Source organism: Chelonoidis abingdonii, chromosome 2, assembly GCF_003597395.2.
Source record: "Chelonoidis abingdonii isolate Lonesome George chromosome 2, CheloAbing_2.0, whole genome shotgun sequence".
In the NCBI taxonomy this organism is placed as follows: Eukaryota; Metazoa; Chordata; order Testudines; family Testudinidae; genus Chelonoidis; species Chelonoidis abingdonii.
In genome coordinates this window covers 293591859-293608252 of record NC_133770.1, presented here as the reverse complement: position 1 = coordinate 293608252, position 16394 = coordinate 293591859, and the positions used below count along the sequence as shown (strand labels likewise).

The following is a 16394-nucleotide window of genomic DNA, read 5'->3' as shown; positions in this document are numbered from 1 at the left end:
AAAAGTTATTTACTTGTTCCCATAATATAAGAGCTAGGGGCCACCAAATGAAATTAAGGGGCAACAGGTTTAAAACAAATAAAAGGAAGTTCTTCACACAGCGCACAGTCAACCTGTGGAACTCCTTGCCTGAGCAGGTTGTGAAGGCTAGCACTATCACAGAGTTTAAAAGAGAACTAGATAAATTCATGGAGGTTAAGTCCATTAATGGCTAGGAATAAGGAATGGTGGATAAGGAATGGATAAGGAATGGTGTCCCTAGTCTCTGTTTGTCAGAGGGTGGAGATGGACAGGAGGAGAGAGATCACTTGACCATTACCTGTTAGGTTCACTCCCTCTGGGGCAGCTGGCATTGGCCACTGTTGGTAGACAGGATACTAGGCTGGATTGACCTTTTGGTCTGACTCAGTATGGCCCTTCTTATGATAATTTGTTTACTTAGGTTTACTCCTGTGCCTGTGGACACTCGAGGTAAACGAACCATCTCAACCTGCCAGCAGCTTATCCTGACGGCCCAAGAGCCAAAGTTTGCTGACCCCTGAATTATAGGGTCGGCTTATGAATGGGTCATAAAAATTTGCCATTTTTACTTAGCCATTTTTTGGGGGGAGGCGTCACCTTATAAATGAACCGACTTATGATCGAGTCTATTGTATTAGATTGTGCTTACTTTACATTTTTCAGGGCTAGTGGAGTAAAACTAGGCTCCAAGAATGGATAACTGGGCTATGCCACATGGCCTTCCAGCAATAGAACTGTAAGCTTCAGAGACAGACACTACATTCAGTACAGGGTTTACCATGGCACCAGTGACTCCTTGGCGCCAGGCTCACACTCAGAAGGGGCCTATAACGTTCACTTCCTCCCTTCTCAGTGCGTGGAGCACACACTGGTTACTGAGGCGCCTAGCCTCCAGCAAGCACCTTGCCCCTCAACCCCACAGGCTCCCCCATACAACCCTGGGATATGATACAATGTATCAGGGCCCTGATACATTGTATCCCTCCTGCTGCCACCAGAGACAGGCAACAATGTTCCAGACCAGCTCTCAACCTCAGCCCATAGGGATCTAGCCTAGGAGCTGAGAGCTCAAGGTAGCCCAGGAGCTATAGTTCCTTGGCCAGGTCCCTGCCTGGAAAGCTGGCCCTGAAGCAGGAAAAGAACTACATCTCCCAGCATTCCCTTGGCTGCATCAATCAGAAAAGAGTGGAAGTTGCCAGGGCTGTTGAGACCCGATGCACAGAGCTTGCTGTGAATGGGAAGCTGGCTGCTACAAGGGGGGTGATGCTGTGCCTACATGTTCCCCATTCACAAGGGCTAAAAGACTTCCTCAGATTGGATTAGGAATGCTAGTGGCTTCAGCTATCAGCCCCCAAAGAAGGAATTGCGTGGAATGAATGGACAACGTGCCTCTATCTGAAGCCTAGCAAGGGTCAGAAGTATGTGGACTCCACCAGGAGAAGTTAAAATGATAAGTAAGGAAGTGAAGGCTCTACTAGAGGACCTGGGCAGCTTTAGATACCAGGCACGTAGGAGGATGTGACTCAGTTTCCACTTCTGAGCCATGGAAGCAGAAATTGGCTTTTCCTGTCCAGATTTATCTAACATTCAGAAAGGGAATCTTGCAACTGCCTTCCAGATTTACACCCTCAAAGTTCAGGAGTGCTGAAGTTCAATTTTGGCCACTCTCTGTTACTTCATTTCTCCCAAGTCAAATACTGATACACTGTTATTTTCTGTAGAAAAAGTAGGATAAATCTGAGCTACAAATGTTAGCATCTTCCCAGTGCTAACTAGGACCAGAGTTGCTATTTTCAACCACCATTACCCATTTTTTTTTAGTTTTGTCTCCTGTAAAAACATAAGATGACAAGTTTTCCACAGAAACTAAGATTGAAACAAACAGCAAAGACACCTCAACTTTTCCTCATTAAGTGAAACAGTATTACAATATGGATCTAAATATCCTCCAATCACACAAACTGAAAATTGTTCCACTTTACTGCAGTTCTGTAACCATGCAGGAACCAGACCTGTGTTCTATGCACATCCAAAATTCCTACCGAAATCAGAAGTGCCTTCCTTTTGTAACCATACGACCTGCTATTTTCAGACCTTGTAAACTAAGCAGGTTTACATTTAGTAGTGGAGTGGGAGACCTCTCAGATAAAGTTATGTGTTGCAGGAGGTGTTGATTATTCAGTAGGTAATGTGAGACCCTCCTGTTTACAATAGTAAACCAGTGCAGCAGACTTTCAGAATGCACTGTGCTCCTAGAACAGAGGTGGGCAAACTATGGCCCGCAGGCCCCTCCTACCCGGCCCCTAAGCTCGCGGTCATGGAGCTAGCCCCTGGCCCCTCCCCTGCAGTTCCCCCTCCCCCGCAGTCTCAGCTCGCTCTGCTACTGGCACAATGCTCTGGGCAGTGGGCTGCGAGCTCCTGGAGCAGCGCATTTGCAGAGCCTGGCCTGACACGATGCTGTGCAGTGGTGATGGCGTGGCTGGCTCCAGCCAGGCGGGGCAGTTGTGGCAGCATCAGCCACCGGTGCTCCGGGCAGCACGGTAAGGGGGCAGGGAGCAGGTGGGGTTGGATAGAGGGCAGGGGAGTTTGCGGGGGGGGGGGCTGAGGGTATTACAGGGAAGCTAAGGGTAGACAGGTTGAAGTAAAGATTATCGGGAAGCCTGCTAACATCTCAGAACTACAAACTGCTGTATCTTTATTAGGCATTTCCCTCCTGTTAGTTACCAGGTATTGGATCACACAAGGACACATTTTTTTCCCTAGTGAAAACAAGGCCTGAGCAATTGCCTGAGGAAGCAAATTCCTAACAGGATGAGGAGCTACTGAGAGGGCTCTTTCCCTGGCCCCAGGGAGCTAAGCTCTGGGGACCAATAGCTGAAGGTTCCCCACAAACAGCAAATGCTGCAATGGGACAGTCATAACTAAGCTCAGTTTTATTTTAAAACTCGAGTTTTTCATTCCACTGTCCTGCCAGATCCCTACTGAACAGCAGCAGCGTTCTTCCCTCTTCACCAGAAAATTCAAAATGAGGTGCATAGCTGCTATAACAAGCTTTGCACAAAAAACTGTGTGTGTCCATTTTCTAAGCCATCAAACAACTGTGTGAAAAATAGGCCTTCCTAGAATCCCTGGTCTAAATATACATTTTCCTACATAAGTCAAAAAAGCAAGTCTTCCAATATTAGTAGTCGTAGTAACAAAAGTAAGGTAAATATCTCACTATTATTACATTAATGAAGGCTTCTTTATCCCATATTGGTTAGGACAGTATATTTTTTTAATGTAGGGAACATTCTCAGATGTATTATCATAATGTAGCCAGTGCTGAGAACAAGCAATTTCTCCTCTGACATTAAGTTAAAAATAGACTTCTGTCAAACAAACAGCAAGATGCCAAAGGAATCATGCCTTAGAGATTCTGAACATCATTTCCACAAAGATGGCTTAGCAACTATAGCTATATCTGGAACAGGGAGTCCCAGTCAGATCCTGTCTCAGGAATGCAAGTTTTGTGAACAGTTACCATATACAGTTGAGCAGAATCAGGGCTCTCTACATTCAAGGATATCTCAAGGCCAAGTTTGAATCTAAACTGGTTGTTAGATCATATAGTCATTCAAGAGTGGGGAATTCAGTTTAAAGCTGTTACATAAACATCCACACAAATTATATTTAATGTAACTTGAAGCTGTTCTGTAAATCACCACAATAGCAACAAAGCAATGCTGGTTAGAGGAAGCTGCTAATGGAACTAGGAATTGGTTCTGTCCAGAACCCCTCTTTCCACACACACAANAGAGGGTGGGGCCCGGGCCACAACCCCCCCACCCAACCCGTCCTCCATACAATTTCTGAAAGCCAATGCGACCCTGAGGCCAAAATGTCTGCCCATCCCTGTCCTAGAAGCAAAGAACCTTACCTAGACTTTATACACAGTCTATCAAAGACAATGAAAAGACTCCTACTGATTTCAACATGCTTTGGGTGGAATTGGTTATACGCTGGGATAACTCTACTGTCTTCATAGGTTCCTGGTCCCACTGCGGAGGGGGGCAGTGAGAGTTTGTTACAGAGCTGCTGCTCAGGGATGGGGAACCTCTTGGCGCCCCAGCCTCCAAAATCATCCAGGCTGCACCTTCTGCACGACTATGTGCTAATTGATGGGCTCATGGGAAGTGGGGGGGCCTACCACAGTTGATATGGCTTTAAGTACCCAAGATGCCTACGTAATGGGACTATTGTCCCCTTACTAAAACTCAGAGGGGGTGGTTTGATTGGCTAGCTCCCAGTACCAAAAGGAAGGGGAAGGGTCAATGGGAAATCAGGACCCTGAGACTGACAGTCCCCAGGAACATTGGGGAGAGGCCAATGCTGCAGGTCAGCCTGACTGACAGGGCAGGCAAGCTAATCAAGGAGTCAGGAAGCCAGGGGGGTCCCATCCTCCATGTGAGCTGGAATTGCCTGGGTCAGAGTGGGGGCTGACCTAAGGAGAAAGCAGAGGCCCAAGCTGGGCTGGGGAGCAGGGCTGTGCTGACCAGAAAAGCAGCTCAGGGAGCAGGTCAGTGCTGGGAGCAGAGTTACAGAAGCAATCCAGCGAGCAGACCTGTGCTGGGAGGGGAGCTGCAGCAACCGGGGCCAGATAAGTATCCCAGGGAGACGGAGGCAGAGCAGCAGCAAAAGCAGTGCTGAGGCAGCAGAGCTGGAGCAGTCCAGAGCCAAGCACAGTGAGCAGCTAGGGAGAGCGAGAGGGGATCCTGGACAGCAGACCCAGAGCAGGTAGCCACCCCCAGCCAACAGGTCCTGCAGGCCAGACTTGGAGGGGGATTGTAACCCTGACGGGGTGGGGGCGATGTTGGGAAGAAGAGTCCTGCCACCTAAAGCCTGAGGATGTGTGGCCATCACCAGAGAAAGTGTCTGACCTGCAGCATCCCTGCAGCACAGCCCGGGTAGGAGGCGGCAGCAGCATGGGACTTGTGAGGAACAGACTGAATTTCCCTTACATTCCAGAGACACTGGTTGCAATGTCCCTATGCCACAGAGTGGGGTGACGGGTTTGGTTTTTTTTAATTGATTGCATTTGCTTTGAACTGTATGTAATGATTAGTGGGTCAGAAAAGTGTCCAGAGTGCAGAAAGCACCCTGGAGTGGGGACAGCCTAGCCCCTGTCCCAAATGACCACAACAAGGTTAGGGGTCAAGCCCCCCAGGAACGCTGAGCCCAGCCTTGTTGGGGTTATGAGGACTCTGCCACACAGGAGAGTGAAAGGGGAGCCCTTGAGGTCAGGCAGGCCTCTGGGTAAAGGAAATGGGAGCGAGGACTCAGATCCTTTCACTAGCCCATCTCACCGGGGCTGTGGATAGCCAAGATTCCCTGGAGTAGGGAAGCACCTAACTACAGTGTCTGCAGCTACCTAGGGCCAGCGCTGAGGCTTAAGAGTCTCTAGTGCTGCTGTTGCAAAGTTCAAACATGCTCAGCCTTGGCGTTGTCACCTTTCCTGCGGCTAGTTGCTGCAGCTGTCTAAGCCTGGCCTTTGACAATTGGACACGTGGCTGTAGCCAGAGAAGCTACATGTGGCTCTGTGACTACCAGGGGCCATTAAGCTAGGAGCAGATAAAAAAACTGGAGTTAACCCCAAGGAACAGAGGTCACCAGTAGGAAAGGAATGTCGGGGGGAGCAGGGAAAGAAGAAGCAAGTCAGACTTGCTGGGAGAGAATAGGACCAGCTGGCTGTGGAGCATGTCCAAGATAGAAGGGAAACAAGCATGAGGAGAGGTAGTGGTGACCACATAGTGGAATAGCATGTAGATGGGAGCAGAGGGAGAAAGCCCCTGGGAACCTGAAGTCACCAGCCTAAGTGCTCACTGAGCCAGGGTTGGGAGAATGTTGTTTGCAAGTGGCTTGCTCAAATGGAAGAATGGGTGCTGGGGGAGGGGTTTGTCAGAACGGATCAGGTATCTGCTGGCTGTGGACTTTGTTGAGCTGAGGCCAGGACCACATACAGTGACTGGTGAAACAGGGTGGTACTGGACACATGGCTACCAAACTTCTGAATGAGGAAGGAGATAAATCTGTGGGGAGTTTCCCCTGATCACAGTGAGCAGAACTTCCCATAGTGGACACTGGTAAACCCACATGGGTACAGCTCAACGAGAAAAACTGGGGACTGAGGTAACTTTGTATGGCAATACAAATAGTCTTGCAGAGGTGTGTGATCAAAATGAAAAGTGTCTCTGAGATTCAGTACTGGGTTTACTATGGTGCCAACAGCAACGCCACACAGGCCCACGCTCAGAAGGGGCCCATAATGACTACATAGGGGCCCACAAATATGTTTGGTGCTGGGCCCACAAAAGATTAATCTGGCCCTGACTACATTCACCTACCTGTTGCTATTCTTTTCTCTGTTCCCTTTTGATCATGCTTTGTCGTAAGAAGAAAAAGGTTTAGACTTTTAACAACCAAACATGAGAGCCACCACCTGAGTGACGTATCAGAGGGGTAGCCGTGTTAGTCTGGATCTGTAAAAGCAGCAAAAAATCCTTTGGCACCTTATAGACTAACAGACGTTTTGGAGCATGAGCTTTCATGGGTGAATACCCACTTTGTCAGATGCATGCACTACATGCATGCATCTACATGCATCTGACGAAGTGGGTATTCACCCACGAAAGCTCATGCTCCAAAACGTCTGTTAGTCTATAAGGTGCCACAGGATTCTTTGCAGCTTTTACATCTGAGTGACAACTCCTGTCAACAATGACATTTGATGCCCTCTGGCAGACCATCAAGGGTTTTTCAAAAACGTAATCAATAAAGTAACCTGTGATAACATCCTAGAAGTTTTATCTAATCCATGCAACAAACCCCAGCGTCACGTTGCCGTAACCACGCTACTAAAGAAGCCTAGATCCAGTGCCCTCTGGAGTCAGGTGCTCCTGTATCAGCCACATGATCTCTTAAGTACTTACCAGCACAGTTCAGGGCAACTGCATCTATGTCTTCCATTATTGGGTCAGTACTGGTACCCATTCTCAGGCTTCCAGCTCCAAGCTGTTGCCTTTCTTGGGTGGAGACCCTGGTCAGAAGGGAAGAGACACACAGGTATCTCCAGCATGAACCGTTCCCTGTCTTCAGTGCGTTATTCTCAGCAAAAGTGAGTCTGTATAAATAGGCCTGCTTGATTCTCCCCTCAGACACCACACACAGTGTAACTGTCCTTAGTTATCAGCTACCACACAGTTCTTCCTAAGCAAACATTTTATTCTTAAGGTAAAAGCACTACAGACAAAACATAACAATAAAAAACCTACATGCATGCTAATAAGCTTACCAGAGATCATAAGTGTTCTGGTCTGTGTCAGTCCTTCCAACTCTTCTCTAAGGATTGGGGCCCTCCATGGACTGGAGGTCCTGTCCATTTGCTGGATCATAACAGAAAGCCCTGAGCCTGTTTAAAAATCTTTTCTTTGTCTGACGGTCACTGGAGAATCCAGTTTGAAGGCATATACGCAAACTTCTACAGGGCTGATAACCAGAGGAATTACATTAGCACACCCCATCCTCCTACATGAATTACATATGATCTCACAATAACACATAAGCAACTGCATTTTAATACATTGGACCCCAAACATATTAAACTCAATTCAATCAGGTTTGTCCAGGATATTGCCATCTGTCACACCTGACTTCTTTTACCACAAAAGGTATCATGTATCTAAGCACCTCACAATCTTTTGTATATTTAGCCTCAAAACAATTATTATACAATACTACTTCCCTAACTCCATTTTACAAATGGGGAAATTGAGGCACGGATCAACCAAGTAACTTCCCCAAGGTCATACAGGAAAGGCTGTGGGGGTGTAAATAATTGAACCCAGGGTCTCCAAAATCTGGGCTAATACGCTAGCTAATGGATCATCCCTTGTGTATTCTTCAGCTATACTCTCAGTTTCTGCCTCCACAGGAGCGAGGCACAGAGCCCAGTTCCCAAACTGACCCTCTATGAAGTGAACTATTGCATGCGATGAGAGTATCAAGTTGTCAAATAATATTCCTCGATTTGAACATTAGAGTTCAGATATAAGGTACTCGCATGAAGTCCTCTAAGCTTAATCTCCAGCTTAGATCTGATAGGCTGCCACCAGGTCAGGAATTGATAGGGCCTGACCCCCCTTTCCTCTCTCTGGTGTCCCCAACCCTCCCCTGGGGGGACCTCCAGATAACCTGTTTCTCTGCTTCCCAAGAGATAAGCGTTCTTCCCTCAGGACAATTGAGATGCAAAATACCAACAGCTTGGCTTTGCCTTTCCCCGTGCCTGCCTTCCCGTGAGGGGGACAGATACCTGATACAGAGGTTTCAATTTCTCTGCCTTACTAGAAAAAGAAACTTCCACAAGTTTTGAAAAAAGAAAGCTTTATATAGAAAAAGAGACAATACAGACTAATGACTTGCATAAACATTTATACAGGCTCCTACTTAAGAAAATCTGAATAACCCAGTCTGATTTAAAAAATAGCCAATTTAAATAGACCAGCAATCACACACAGTAAGTACAAAGCAAAGCATATCATAGCCGATTTTACTTTGTTCCCGTTTTGTACTCACTGCCCCTTAGTAGAATGAGAAGAAGATTGGAATCAGCAAGATAGCTTGTCCCTCACAGCCGAGGAAGCAACAAAGACCCAGCAATCCACATCTGGAAATACAACACAAAGCTCCTCATAGCCGAATTACTTTGTTTCCCTTTGTACTCACAGACTTTTGGTAGGATATTTGAGATAAGATGGAGTTAGGAGGAAACCTTGTTTACTCACAGCCGAGAAAAACAAAAAAGACACAGAGTATATAAATTCCCGCCCCTGACTTTTAAACAATCCAGTTCTTTGATTGGTCCTCTGGTCAGGTGTTGGGTTACCCTTTCCAGGTAAAAGAAACTTAACCCTTACCTTACCTATCTACTTATGACACAAGTATCATCCTTCAATGTTATTTTAACAGTACTTACGTGTTTATTTTCAAATGTTTATACCAGAATACACATTATAAACTGAACAATACTCCTGTTTACATTATTACAGCATCACTGCTTCCACATTGGACACTTAGCTCATTTTAATCCAGTACAGTAAAAGGAACTATTAGGATTCTTCTATTGACATGCCATTAATATAAGATGCCATTCCAATAACAATGTGCCAGATCTGATGACCTGCGAGCAGCAAAGTCACAACTACCAATATTTTGCCAGAACACATTCTATGTAATAGATAAACATTTTATCGATTTATTCAAAGTCACATTATCTCACTTGCCAGATGCTGAACAATGTTTTGGAAATAGCATACTCAGGCCCTGGGAAGAGAAAGTGCCTCTTGTTGCTCAACAGTTCACTCTCCAGACAACCCAGAAACGCTAGCATCTTGCTTCAGCAAAATAATCACCATAACTTCAAAGATGAGTAATAGAAAGCACAATGGGGATTCCTGAGTGCTTCAACAAAGATACATAGACTCTTGTGGGGAAGGCGGCAGGGTATGCAAGTTCTTCCTAGACAATTACTGTACAGTAAGTTAACTGCTTTCTCAAAATTTCATTTCTCTCTCAAAAATCTGTTTAGAAAAAGAAGTGTGTGTTTTTTGGAGAAAGTTTTTGTAGATTTATATATTTTTGATAAGTATTACAGAAAATGTGACTGGTTTTAGTTGTTCTGTTATAAATAAAATATTAAGATAGAAAAGTTTAAATATACCTGGCCCTAGACCAGGAAGAATTCTACCTCTTCAACTTCTGCTATCCATTTCTGTGGCTTTATCTTATGAAATCCATAACTTCCCCCTACTTCTAGTGGATTTTCTTTTTGTAAATCAAGCCCACTACTTCCTTGCTTAGCAAAACTTAAAATTTTAACACACAGTACTGTCCCATAATTTGCAACATCAGAAGAAGTGCAAAGTATTGCACTACTTTCATTAAATAAATGAAAATTCAAGAGGACCTCACTTAAATTCACTGAGAACCTATAAAATTGTATTAAATAAATGAACCTGGAGAAGAGCTCTGTGCAAGCATGAAAGCTTGTCTCCTTCACCAACAAAAGTTGGTCCAATAAAAGATATCACCTCATCCACCTGGTCTCTTAAACAAACACATCATATAAAAACAAAAGCATAACAATGGGAAAAATTATCATATCCTCAAGTTATGGTTTTCCAGTGAGCTCTGTCATCTTTTAAGTCCCAGTCATCACTGAAATCAGCTTGATGATTGGGGCCTCATATTGGAATCTTTCATGGGAGGACATGTTTTTACCTTGCACTTTTTGTTTAGAACTGAAAACACACATGCCCATAACAAATAGTAAAACATTACAAGCTCCAATATCACATTTAATTAAAACAGTTACAATTCTCCTTGCCATATATACTACATTTAAATCTATCCCATCACTGAATGTAAAAGCAAAAGATTTTTTTTTTTTTATATACACATTCTGGATCTTACACTGTAACCTACACTGGTGCTTTTATTGCTGTACAACATTTGTGACAGTTTTCTATCAGATAACACATAATATACCTTGGCCCACCTGACTTTGGCTGCAGCATCTATTTTCTCACATTGGTATATATTTGATTTGGAATCCAATAAATATTAAACAAAATGAAAAAAAATTCAGGTAAAATTTTCAAGTGCATAAGCGAATTAGGAGCTGAGGGACAGGTCTACATTACAGATTTCTGCTGGCACAGCTATGGCAGTCAGGGATGTGAAGAGGAATGATACGTGACGAACATAGCTGTGCCAGCATGAGTCCCTACCGTAGATGCAGCTATACTAGCAAAGTTGTACTCTCATCAGTATAACTTGTTTTGCTGGTATAGCTGTCTCCATAATAGGAATGCTTTGCCAGTATACTATACCAGTAAAGTGTTCCTAGTGTAGATACAGCATAAATCTCACTGGGGGAAAAAAAATAAAAATAAAAAACCAATGGAACTTGGGTCCTGATCCTGCAAACACTTATGTACATGCTTAACTTTAGTACCACAAGTAGTCGCACTGACATGACTGACTTTCCTACTAATACTCGTAATAGTTAAGCATCTGCTTAAGCGTTAGCAGGATAAATGACTTTTTTTTTTTTTTTTAAGAAGATGTACTCTTCTTTAGTATAAACACACACAAATATTATTAAGGTTGCAAGTGTAAAAACTGCTCAGCCAATTAAGTTGCCTACTAACGAACCAAAAATCACAGGTCTACCATGGCAACAGCATCCAGTGTTACTATTTGTAATACATACCTTCTCCGTGAGCTACTCCTAATACAGCTTCCTTCCTGCCCACCCTCCTCCCTTTTCGACATCCTGTGGAGGGACAGGATTCAGAACAGGATGAACAAAACACTACAGTTGGTTCAGTTCCAACATTGGCCAATTTTTCTTCAATCTTTCAAAACAGATCTCTTAATTACATGTTATAGCCACATTCTGTAATTCAAAATAATCTAGCAGCAATATTTGTGACACCACTATGTCCCTAATTTTGAAGTGTATGTTTATTAGCCTTAAACAAGGCTCCAAAATTTGAATCTTTCATTAATATTGGCTAAATAATAAACTGAAAGCAACAAAAGATGCCCCATAAAAAGTGGCAACAAATTTAACAATAACCCTTTTATGTGATACCATTAATGAGCACAAACAATTTCAAGTTCAAGCCACAGGACTAGAAGGGAGCTCAAGAAATCTTCTAGTCTAGTCCCCTACACTCAAGGCAGGACTAAGTATTATCTAAACCAGGGATGGGCAAACTTTTTGGCCTGAGGGCCACATCTGGGAATAGAAACTATATGGTGGGCCATGAACTCTCACAGAATTGGGGTTGAGGTTTGGGGGGGGTTGGGCTCCGGCTCGGGGTGCGGGATCTAAGGTGGGGCCAGAAATGTGGAGTTCGTGGTGTGTAGGGGGCCAAGAGTTCGGTGGGCAGGAGGGGGATCAGGGCTGAAGCAGGTGGTTGGAGTGCAGGAAAGGGTGTAGGCTCCAGATGGGGGTGCAGGCTCTGGGATGGGGCTGCGGACGAGGGATTTGGGGTCCAGGAGGGTGCTCCAGACTGGGACCGAGGCGTTAGGAGAGGGATCAGGGCAGGGGGTTGGGGCACTGGGGGCGCCTCAGCAGTTTGCCCATCCCTGGTTTAGATAATATTTAGTCCTGCCTTGAGTGCAGAGGACTAGTCTAGAAGACCTCTGGAGGTCCCTTCCAGTCCTATGATTCTGCATCTCAAACTCTGACCAGTGGCATGTCCGGATTCCACGTCACTTTGTAGGCACCCATCAAGTTATGTTGCGATGCTGCTGCACAAAGCATTTTTGAGGCAGCATGCTGAAGTTATTCCATTGCACCAAAACGTACCAGTGCAATGTCATGAGTCAGTAACAGCCAAACTTTGGCAAAGCACCCTCCCTTCATCTCTCCTGCCCACCATGCTAGACAGACCGTGTATTTCACAAGCACAAGCTAGCGCTCAAATTCAGTGAGCTGCCAAGAAAACGGAGTCAGATTTGTCGCCCACAAACGCATGATTAATGGTGCTTACTCCTTCTGAGTTCACTCTGGGGTTACACTGTCTGAACAGAGGCAGGGGAGGAAGTTAACAAAGCAGATGGCCACATTTCGTCTCTCATTCACCGCATCGACAAGGAAGCCGGTTTTCGCCGCTAGACTGGACACACCGGTCTGTCAGGCCGGCCACCGCCTTCAGACCCACTGCCCGGCAGGCAGCAAATCGGTTTCCCCGGGGTCTGGGGCTGTGCTGGTGCGCAGGGCGAGCGGGTTCCCCCGCCTGCCGCTGCCAGCGCAGCTAGAGTCACCGGGCAGCAAGTGTGGAAAATCAGGACGGGGGGGGGGGGGTAATAGGAGCCTATATAAGAAAAAGACCCCAAAATCGGGACTGTCCCTATAAAATTGGGACATCTGGTCACCCTACAAACAGCCTGAGCCCCTCAGGGAGGAGATGCCCCTGAAGGATTGGGTGACCAGATAGCAACTGTGAAAAAATGGGACAGGAGGTAGGGGGTAATAGGAGCCTGTACAAGAAAAAGACCCAAAAAGCAGGACTGTCCCTATACAGCCGGGACCCGAAGCGCAGCTCTGCTCTGCGGGGCAGGCGGGCAAACCAGCCCGGGCGTTACCTGGGAAGCGTCTCTCGCCCTCTCCCCGGAGACTCCCACCAGCGCGCAGATCTCCAGCAAGCCCGCGGGCAGCACCTCCTCCATGGCAGCGGCGGCAGCCGGACACGCGCGCTGCTCCGCGGGGAGCGGCCCTCAGACTCGCCTCCTTCCCCCAGCGGGGGCGGGCACCCGTTCCCCCTCAGCCCGCGCCGCTCCCCTGCCGCCCTATTGGGGGCGAGGGACGGAGGAGAGCGCCTCGACGGAGCAACGAGCCTGTGATTGGCTGTCTGCCCCATTGCCCACGCCCCCTCGGGTCACGTAGCCAATCGGAGCCGCCTGCACACGTGGAGGCAGAGGGGCTTCTTCCTCCCTCAAGCGCAGCAGCCAGATCGCCCCTCTCGCGCACGGAGCGGGAGGGGCGAGACCCTCCACGAGCGGGGGGGTAGGGTGGAGACGACGGGGAAGGAGGGTTTACACACACACACACGTCCCCTCCCCGCAGCCTCTCATTCCCCTCCTCCCCCGCGCACATATTAGGGTTGCCAACCCTCCAGGGTTTGCCTGGAGTCCCCCGGAATCTGCATCAGTCTCTGAGCGACTACTGAAAACAATCCAGGATCGTTTAAGAGAATAACATTACGTCATGTTGGGGGGGGGATCTCGGACTACCCTAACACATCATTCACACACACGCGCACACATGCTTCTTCATCCCCTCCCACACACACCCCCAGTAGGTTCCCTCCCAAACTCAGGCACACCTCCCCCTCAACTGGCTTATCTCCCCACACACACACCCTTCCCCCCAGCTCGCTCCTCCCACATACACTTCCTACCTCCCCACCCCCTGCTGGCTTATTCCCACACACATTTCCCCCCTCCTGGCTCATCCCCTCCCCATCACTGACTTGTTCACACCCCCCCACACACACTACAAACCTCCCCCTAGCCAGCTGGTTCTGTCCCAAACTCATACACACCTCCCCCTCAGCTGGCTCATCCCCCCTCCACCTATCCTCCCCCAGCTGGCCCCTTCCCCCCCACACACACATCCCTTCCCCTCAGCGGGCTCATTCCCCCCACACACACATACACCAATTCCCAACTCTCAGCTGGCTCATCCCCTCCCCACACACATACCAGTTCCCTCCCCGCAGTTGGTTCATCCCCCCTCCACCTATCCTCCCCCAGCTGGCTCATGTCCCCCCACCCCCCATACACACATCCCTTCCTCTCAGCTGGCTCATTCCCCACCCCATACACACACCACTGACACCAGTTCCCTCCCCTCACCTGGATCATTCCCCCACACACACACCAGTTCCCTCCCCTAAGCTGGCTTGTTTCCTCACACACACACAAACAACCCCCCTGCCCACTTGTTCCGATTGCACACACCCCTGTCCCCCCACCCCGGCTCGTTCCCCCACATGCACCCCCTCTCTGCCGCTGGCTTGTCCTCCCCCCATAGCCCTACCTCCAGTGGCTCATCCCCTCTTATCTGGCTTGTTCCCCACATACATGTCCCTCCCCCGTCTCACCCTAACACACCCCTGCTGGCTCTTCTCCACAAACACACCTCCCCGGCACACCCTCTTCTTCCTTCTGGCTCATTCCCTACCACAGCCCTCCCCTTTCGTCCTCCTAGCTGGCTCATTCCCCCCCCCACACACACACACACATCTCTCCTCCCCTCCCCTCCAGTTGGCTCCTCCCCTGCTCATATTCCCCACATGCATGCCCCTCTCCTCCTCTCCAGCTGGCTCATCCCTCACTCACATGCACACACCCTCCCCTGCTCATTCCCCACAACTGACCCCTTTCCTCTCAACTAGCTCATACCCCCCATGCCCCTCCCTCTAGCTGGCTCATTCCCCCCCTTCAAGGACATACCCCTCACCTCACCTCACCTCCTGTCAGCTGGCTGATCTCCACACACCTCCACCCCATCTCATTTCTTCCACACACAACCATCCTCTTGCCTCCCCAGCTAGCTTATTCCCCCCTTCACACACACACCCCTCTCCTCCAGCTAGCTCGTTTCCCCCACTCAACACCTCTCCCCTGCAGCTACCTCATTCCCCCCTACCCATGTACATTTATCAGCCCTGGAGTTTTCATCAGGAAATATTTGGCAGCCTGACCCAGTAGGAGCACACCCCCTACTCACAGATGCCACACCTAGGGTGACCAGATGTCCCAATTAAATAGGGACAGTCCCAATATTTGGGGCTTTTTCTTACATGGATGCCTATTACCCCCCACCCTTTGTCCTGATTTTCACTCTTGCTATCTGGTCACCCTAACCACACCAGGCCAACCCAGCAGGAGCATGTCCCCTTCCTATGGATGCCGCGCCAGGCAGACCAACACAGGGAGCGCCCCAACTGCTACAGACACTAAACCACACCACCTGGCCCAGGATAGCACACACCCTTCCACAAACTCTAGGACAGGCTAGTTGACCCAGGGGGTGTATGCGCCCATACAGAGACCCTGCATCAGGCCAGGCAACCTCGGGGAGCATCACCTCTTTCACAGACACTGCCCCAGGCCAGCCTACTCGAGTAGACCATGCCCCTTCAACAAACTCTGGGCCGGACTAGCCAACCTGGCAGGGAGCACCCTCCTCAGCACCACACTAACTAACTTGTGTGTGTCCCTCTTGAAAGCACTAGGCCAGACATGCAGCGAATGCTGCCTTCTTGACAGCTTCTGTGCTGGGCCAGCAACCCACAGGACTAGCAGCAGCACTGTTACCACCAACCCCAGCTGCCTTAGGAGACACATATACACTTCTCTCCTCCCCTTTCTTTCCTCTACATTCACACACCCCTAAAAAGTATGGGGGTCAACTCCTGCAGCAGGGGAAGGAAAAGACCCAAGCGTGCGGCTCTGGGCAACTATTCTTCTTTTACAAGAGTACTCATATGTTGTTTCCATAGACCCCTTCTGGTCAGTATGTGTATAGGGGCTATTGGAGGAATTAATGAGCTGAACTGAAGTGTCTTCAACATAATGATAACATCCAGCTTTATGTTTCCATTTCATTTGGTATTTGAATGTCTTACCTAGTGTTTTGAAGAGATCTGGACCTGGATGAGGACAATTTGGCTGATGCCCAATCCAGCTAACCCTGAGGTAATGTTAGCAGATTGGGGAATGTAACAGGTACATATGGTGAGGATTATGTGTGTCTT

General features: G+C 48.0%; 1 pseudogene; it reads right to left on the bottom strand.

Annotated features, from left to right (window-relative positions):
- The window catches only part of LOC116819769 (DENN domain-containing protein 3-like), a 24176-nt pseudogene extending 10877 nt beyond the window's left edge, over positions 1–13299 (bottom strand).
- Positions 13300–16394: the final 3095 nt, after the last annotated feature.